The sequence below is a fragment of the Benincasa hispida genome, chromosome 12, assembly GCF_009727055.1.
Source record: "Benincasa hispida cultivar B227 chromosome 12, ASM972705v1, whole genome shotgun sequence".
In the NCBI taxonomy this organism is placed as follows: domain Eukaryota; kingdom Viridiplantae; phylum Streptophyta; class Magnoliopsida; order Cucurbitales; family Cucurbitaceae; genus Benincasa; species Benincasa hispida.
Window position 1 is genome coordinate 75069445 of NC_052360.1, and position 8100 is coordinate 75077544.

The window sequence follows — 8100 nt, forward strand, 5'->3', positions numbered from 1 at the left end:
AATTAAATATTTTTTTAATTATTTATTTATATCTTTTTTTTTCTCTCTATAAGCCAGTTAATTAGAAGAAATCACCCAACAATAATACTCATGAGATAAAATATCTTATTGTGTCACTTCTATTTACACGAGTTAATATATAACTTTTAGTTTTAGTTTATTTACCTAATATATATGCATTTTCACAAACAACAATCATATGTGCTATGAGACTAATTAATCTACTTTGTTTTACCCTTTTTACAAATGCCTTCATGAAAAATATAGAGAGGATCAAAGATCACATAATTTATCTTTACATAAATAAAAACTAGATTTGTAAAGATACGTGTCTAAATTAAATTTATTTAGAATAATACATAGATGCAATCATCTCGATACATCTTCTATAATTACAAACAAAATAAATAAATAAATAAATAAATCTTTTTTTAAAAGAAGAAAATTATTTTATGTCCATTTATTTATTTCCCTCTGTGGTAATCAATAATTTGGTAGACGGCCTGAACAATAATGATGGCGAAACCGCAAAATAGCCGATGGGTTTTGAAAGTAATTATGTTTAAGACTTGCGCACCATTCATTCCATGACTTGCCGCAATGCTCATTCACCTTGTAATGCACATCCGTTCTATGGGCTATCCAAATCCATAGCGGCTCGGCTCCTTTCCCAACCAAACCAAACAAATCCACATCTTTATCAACGTCTATCAAATTGTTCATAAAAAATTATGCATGATGTGACCTTGTTTCCAGCATCCACATGCAGTTTCTCAAATGCCATTACATTTAATAAAGTTGTTTCAGTATCATTATCCACCACTAAATATGGTGTTAAGAATATTAAGGATGCCAACACATAAAATCATGTCTATCTACCAAAAGAATAGGACTTACCAAAGGAATAGGTTGGTTACAAACAAATCTCTAACCATTTGTATTTGTTGAGTTATTTTTGCATTCCCAAATTAGGGATTCCATATTGTATAAATATCTCACCTATGTACAGTTCAAATACAAGAAATCATAAAGGAAAACTTGGCTTGCCACTGTCGTTTACTACCTATCGTCTACTTGATTAAGCTATCGTTTACCTTGTCTAAATGCTATCGTCTGCAGCGTGAGTCAAGCCATATCCTTTAACCTCTCTTTCCTAACTTGGTATCAGAGCACATAATGACCAACGTCAATCAAGGAAACTTGGGAGCCACCCAGGCACAGCCAACTTTAGCAGCCCACCTTTGAACCAACTCCTCAATCAGATAACCTCCATTAAACTTGATTGTAGCAATTTCCTCCTATAGAAAAACTTAGCGCTTCCAATCCTTCAAAGTTATCGACTCGAAGGACACCTGACCGGACAAAAAGTTTGTTCCCCAATGTTTCTGTAACCTACAGTCGGTGAGAGCATACCGACTGGATCGATTGGAGGAGTTGCTCTGCGCAACACAGAAGGAAGTTCTGACAGTGGTGCTTCCAGCACGTCGATAGCACTTGAGTTAAATCCTTAATATGAAGCGTGGATGGCTGTAGATCAACTTCTCCTTGGCTGGCTGTATAACTCCATGATACCAGAGGTTGCCATTCAAGTGATGGGATGTGAATGTGCAAAGTATCTATAGACTAGCATTCAACAACTCTTTGGTGTTCAGTCCACGGCTGAAGAAGATTATCTGAGACATGTGTTTCAAACAACTAGAAAAGGTAATTTGAAAATGGAGGAGTACCTTCAAACTATGAAAATGAATGCTGACAATCTCGAGCAAGCTGGTAGTCCTGTGCTACCAAGAGCTCTTGTTTTACAGGTACTACTAGGACTTGATGAAGAATACAATGCCATCGTGGCCACAATCCAAGGAAGAGTGGACATGTCGTGGCTTGATATGTAGTCAGAACTTCTCCTGTATGAAAGGAGATTGGAACATCAATCAAACCAAAAGACGATAGTAGGCTTCAACCAAGTCAGTAATGCATCAGTGAATATGACAAACACTAGACATGTCAACCAAAACAATAAGTCCAATAGCAGCAATCAGTCTACTGGGGGAGGACAACGAAGGGGTGGTGGCCATGGTAGAGGTCGAGGCAGGGGAAGAAACAACAAAAAACCCGTGTGTCAAGTCTGTGGGAAGGTGGGACACATAGCGTTCTATTGCTTCAACAAGTATAACAGAGATTTTGTTCTCAATTCTCCTCAAAACAAGGGATAACCCTTCCCCAACAATCATACCAAAAACACACAACCTCACCCAACAGCCATAGCCACTGTTTATGGGAGTAACCTCTTTCTGACAAGACAAGAAAATATGATTGATGCAAATTGGTATGCTGACAGTGGTGCCTCCAATCATGTTACCTCAGACTTCAACAATCTTGGCAATCCGACTGAATACTCAGGTACTAAAGTAGTCACTGTAGCTAATGGTAATACTCTAGAAATTTCTCATGTTGGAATTGCATGTATGTCTAGTGATGCCTGCAATTTGAAACTGAATGATATGTTATGTGTGCTTGCCATAACAAAAAATTTGATCAGTATATCTAAGCTAACAAAAGACAATAACGTGTTTATTGAATTTCATATGGATTATTGTCTTATTAAGGACAAGGGTACGGGACAAACAGTAATGAAGGGAATGCTTAAAGATGGACTGTATCAGTTAGAGGGTGCAGAAATCAACTCGAAGTCAGTAGGAAATGGAGTACCATCGCAACCAATGCACAAGAATAAAGATTTGTCTACTCTTAGCATATCTTTGAAGCATAGGGTGTCTAAGATTACATGGCATAGAAGGCTTGGCCATTCTTCGTAAAAAACACTAGAGTTTATTATCAAAAGCTGTAATCTCCCTATGTTATCTAATGAAGAGCTTAACTTTTGTGATTCTTGTAGCTATGGAAAATCACATTCTTTAGCCTTTCCTAACTCTAATTCAAGAGCATCTACAACCTTTGAACTTATACACACTGATTTGTGAGGTCCAGCTCCTCTTTTGTCAACAGATGGGTACAAATATTATGCTATCTTTGTTGATGATCACAGTAGGTACACATGGATCTTCCTCTGAGGTTAAAAAATGACACACTGGCAGCTTTTCAGCACTTTCTCACCATGGTACAAACTCAGTTCAATACACTGATCAAGTCCCTATCGTCGGATAATGGCGGGGAATTTGTCAAGATACACAAAGTCTGTCATCAGCTTGGCATTGCTTCCAGATACACCTGTCCATATACGTTAGCACAAAATGGAAGGGCTGAGAGGAAGCACAGATACATAGTTGAGATAGGGCTAACCCTACTAGCACAAACACATCTACCCTTACATCATTGGTGGGATGCATTCTTATACTCAACTCTGCTGATTAACGACCTTCCTATCCCTATCCTAAATGGACAGTCTTTAATGGAAGTGATGTTAAAAAAGAAGCTTAGGTTCGAGGAGCTTCGAATATTTAAGTGTGCATGTTTCCCCTGCTTAAGACCGTACAATTCACATAAGTTGAGCTATCGCACAGAGAAGTGCATCTATCTCGGTCCGACTGTGAATCACAAAGGCTACAAATGCCTCAACCCCAGTGGCAGGCTATTCATCTCTCGGTATGTTGTGTTTGATGAAACGAACTTTTCTTGTAGGTGTCTTCTTCAGTTTGCAGACCAGCCAAACAAGTAGTTGCCATCCGCCCAGTTTCCTGGCTGCCCCTCAGTCAGGTCACACCGCACAGTGACTTCATGCCTTCTACGTCCACAACCTCACTCTCACCAACTGTCAGAACAACCCACACCCAATCACCAACTAATGCCTCTACAGATAGCCCAACCTTCCCATATCCTTCCTCTGATTATCTACCCACCAATTGTGTACCATACGATCGTTTACCCTCATCATCTAGTGACCAACCCATTGATCGTCTACCTACCAGTTGCTTAACCATTCGATCGCTCACCAATGATGTTCACGCTATCGATAATTTACCCAACAGATGTTACTTACCACTCACTTACCACCAATCTTTATAACCACAGATCGTGTACCTTCCAATTGTTTACCACCTGACTCACCATCGCCTACTGCCCAATCCACTGATAGTTCACCTTCATCATCCCTTGCCCAGTCTTCACCCAATACTGTCCCACACCCTGTGCCCATGTCTATTCAACCTATGTTTACCCGAGGAAAGGCAGACATCTTCAAACCAAAATACTATCCTCCTAACCCAAAAAAGACTGGTCCCTAACCGAACTACCTGAGTCAGTGATGAATTTCAAGCACTAGTGAAACAATCAAACCTGGACTTTGGTTCCTCCGTCACCATCAATGAACATTGTTGGCAATAAATGTATTTCAAAATCAAACGGAGTCCTAATGGCTCCATTCTACGCTACAAGGTACGCCTCGTAGCAAAAGACTTCGATCAAAACCCGGGCATCGATTTCTTTGAGACGTTTAGTCCAGTGGTCAAGGCATCTTACCATCCGGATCATTATTGGTATCTAAAGGGTGCAGCTGAGACAGTTAGATCTCAATAACACCTTCCTTAATGGCGTCCTCGATGGAGAAGTTTACATTTTTCCAACCGCAGGGATTTATTGATCCTCAACTACCAAAACATGTTTGTTGCTTACACAAGGCCATATATGGCCTCAAACAAGCGCCAAGGGCCTGGAATAGCACACTGAAAACAACACTATGTAGTTGGGACTTTCAGAATGCTAAGTCTGATACATCTCTCTTCATATATCGGAGCACTTCTGCCTTGTTACTCTTACTAGTATATGTTTGATGATGTAATTATCACCGGCACTGATCACAAACAATCAACAAGCTTGTAATAGCCTTGGACTCCAAGTTTGCTTTAAAAGATCTGGCAAACGTCTCATTTACTTCTTGGAGTCCAACTGCACAACGTCTCCAATGGAGTTCTACTGAATCAGGAAAAGTATGTTGAGGACCTACTTCACCGCCTTGACCTTAGAGATCTAAAACCGGCACCCTCTCCAAGTGTTTCAAACAAGCAACTCTCTATCTCCGATGACACTCCTCTTGACAACCCTTATATCTATCGGAGCACGATTGGCGCCTTACAGTACTTAACCACCACGAGACCTAACATTACATATGCGGTTAATCATCTAAGCTAGTACTTAAAGTAACCTACAGATGTTCATTGGTAAGCAGTGAAGAGAGTTCTAAGATATGTCAGTAGCACTTGACACTTTGGCTCTATATTCAACATGGGTCCGACCTCTCTGTTTCGGCCTTCTCTGATGCCGATTGGCAGCCAACATAGACGATCGAAAATCAGTTGCTGCTTATTGCATCTTCCTTGGAGGTAATCTTGTCTCTTGGTCCTCCAAGAAACAATCCGTTGTCGCCCGGTCTAGCACAAAGTCTGAATATAGAGCACTCGTTCATGCCTCTACAGAAATCATCTGGGTGAAACAAATATTGTTTGAGATTGGTGTCAAACATAAGTTGGCTCCAATCCTGTGGTGTGACAACTTTAATGCCGGTGCTTTAGCCGTCAATCTGGTGTTTCATGCGCGGACCAAGAACATTGAGATCGACATTCACTTCGTTCGTGATCAAGTCCTCCGTGGTCAGCTTGATGTTCGTTATGTCCCATCCTCCGACCAAATTGCTGATTGCCTCACCAAGCCCTTAACACACTTATAGTTCTTCCACCTTCGATCCAAACTCGGTGTAGTAGAACTACCCTTTCGTTTGAGGGGGGATGTTAAGGATATTAAGGATGCCAACACATAAAGTCTTACCTATCTACTAAAAGAATAGGACTTACCAAAGGAATAGGTTGGTTACAAACAAATCTCTAACCATTTGTATTTGTTGAGTTATTTTTGCATTCCCAAATTAAGGATTCCATATTGTATAAATACCTCACTTATGTACAGTTTAAATACAAGAAATCATAAAGGAAAACTTGGCTTGCCACTGTCGTTTGCTACCTATCGTCTAATTGATTGAGCTATCGTTTACCTTGTCTAAGTGCTATCGTCCGCAGCGTGAGTCAAGCTATATCCTTCAGCCTCTCTTTCCTAGCTAATTCCAACACGCCTTGTTTGGAGTCAAAACTCACGTCTGCTAGGCTTTTTGTAGGGCTTTTCTTGAATCTTATACCCACATCACAAAGTTGTGTTGCTTGTGAAATGATTTGACGATCTGGGTCAGATTCATTATACGTTGTCGTCTTCCCTCGTCGATCCTTTCTGTCTACAGGAGGATACAATATAATGACGCTCTATACATATCCAGGATGTGCAACTCATTTATCCTATTACCGCTTGTTGTTCTTTGATTAACATTGAGTTGCAAATAACTGATCTCAGACTTTGATCCTGTATGTGCAATAAATAACAGTCACATGAAGCAATAAAACCATGCAAATTATTATTATAAGAGGCGAGACCGTCACAATGTGGAGTAATATATTTGATGATCAAGCGGCTATAATTTATCTATGACACACATCTAGTAACTAAAATCTCATATGAAATTTAAATGTTAAATATTAAATATCTATAATATCTATCATAAACTTTAAACAAAGATGTCAAACATTCCTAAAAGAAAAATATTAAAAGTTCAAAAATCCATCCATCCTAAAAGAAATATGTGTATTTCAAGTTGAGTTGAGTCAAACACATAGAAAAGTTTATTTAACTCGAGATCCAATCCAACATGACAAAAAATAAAAAATAAAAACCAAACCAATCCAATCTAACTCTACAAAAAAACCCAACTCAACCCTTACAATTTTAGTTGGATAATCCGAGTTGTTCGAGGTTTCTTCACTATATTCAAATATGAAAAATTGTAAACCAAATTATGACAGTCTCTCAATAATAATTTCTGCGAGCATGTGGTGAGAGTAATGACATATAATAAGTTAAATTACAAGGTTAATCCATATAATATAATAATTAAACAAGAGATTGTGTAAAAAAAAATGTGTTAATGTGAACTTTAAAAAGTGTGTAATAATCTTGAAACTTTCAACTTTATGTGTCCAACAAGTCTCTTCATCTAAAAATTGTCTAATAAATTAATTTTTGAACTAAAAAAACTCCAATACATCCCCCAATTTTCAAATTTATGCTTAATAAACTCCCTCAGATATTCAAACTTTTCTTTAATGTATAATAAGACTAAAGTTTCAATCTTGTATCTAGTAAAGTCATAATTTTTTTTAAAAAAGAAATATTAAATAAATCAATGACCAAGTCTGACATAAAGTTTAAAATTCAAGAACGTATTGACATAAAATTGAAAGTTTACCATATAAAATAAAATTAAGTTGCCCTCGAGGATGTACCTCTTGGTTCGTAGTAGTGTTTGCTATGATATACAACTCTTGAAGAAGCTCCAAAGGTAGCTGATTCTCAAGCAACATCATGTCCCGCTTTATATCCATACTCATATTACTTAGCGAGTAGTGACATTCATTGAAGAAATCTAACATGAAACACCCATCCACAATCATGAGTTGCAAGAACTTGGCAGGATTTTGCTTCCATACTTTCTCCAAAATTGACTCGGACTTCAGATTTTTTTTATCTTTAAAACGGAGAAACGCTTTCTGTTTTTCCTGTTCCATTGAAACCAAATGCTGTTTCCCATGGTGATATGGCCCAAACGATACAACTGTGGCTCGAAAGCTTTTTCTTGAATTTTTCTCATGAATTCTGATATTTTGTAGATCGAAGGTTGGGTGTTTCCTCCTGATAATCCGCCCTCATCCACCGTAGCTGAATCGTGAAATTTATCAAGATTGTCCTTGACCTGAATTACCACATTATACTTCTTAAGTCTGATGGGCAGAAGTGGCTGCTTCTCTTCCATATTTCTTGTAAACTGCTACCCAAATTTGCACTCTTTCATTTTGCCAAGCCTCGCGGAAATATATATACACACACACAATTATCACTTGTGTGGTTGAATCACGACATAATCCAAAAATTTAAGTTGGTAGTTACATAAATTTAATTATATTAATATTTTAACATTATCCTTCTCACTTGTGACGGGAAAACAATTAAAACCTATTTAGATTGACTAAAGAAAAAATGTGATTAAAAAAA

At 38.0% G+C, this 8100-nt stretch overlaps 1 pseudogene; it reads right to left on the reverse strand.

Moving 5' to 3' along the window:
* Positions 1-464: 464 nt before the first annotated feature.
* LOC120067639 lies at positions 465-7861 on the reverse strand (annotated as a pseudogene).
* Positions 7862-8100: the final 239 nt, after the last annotated feature.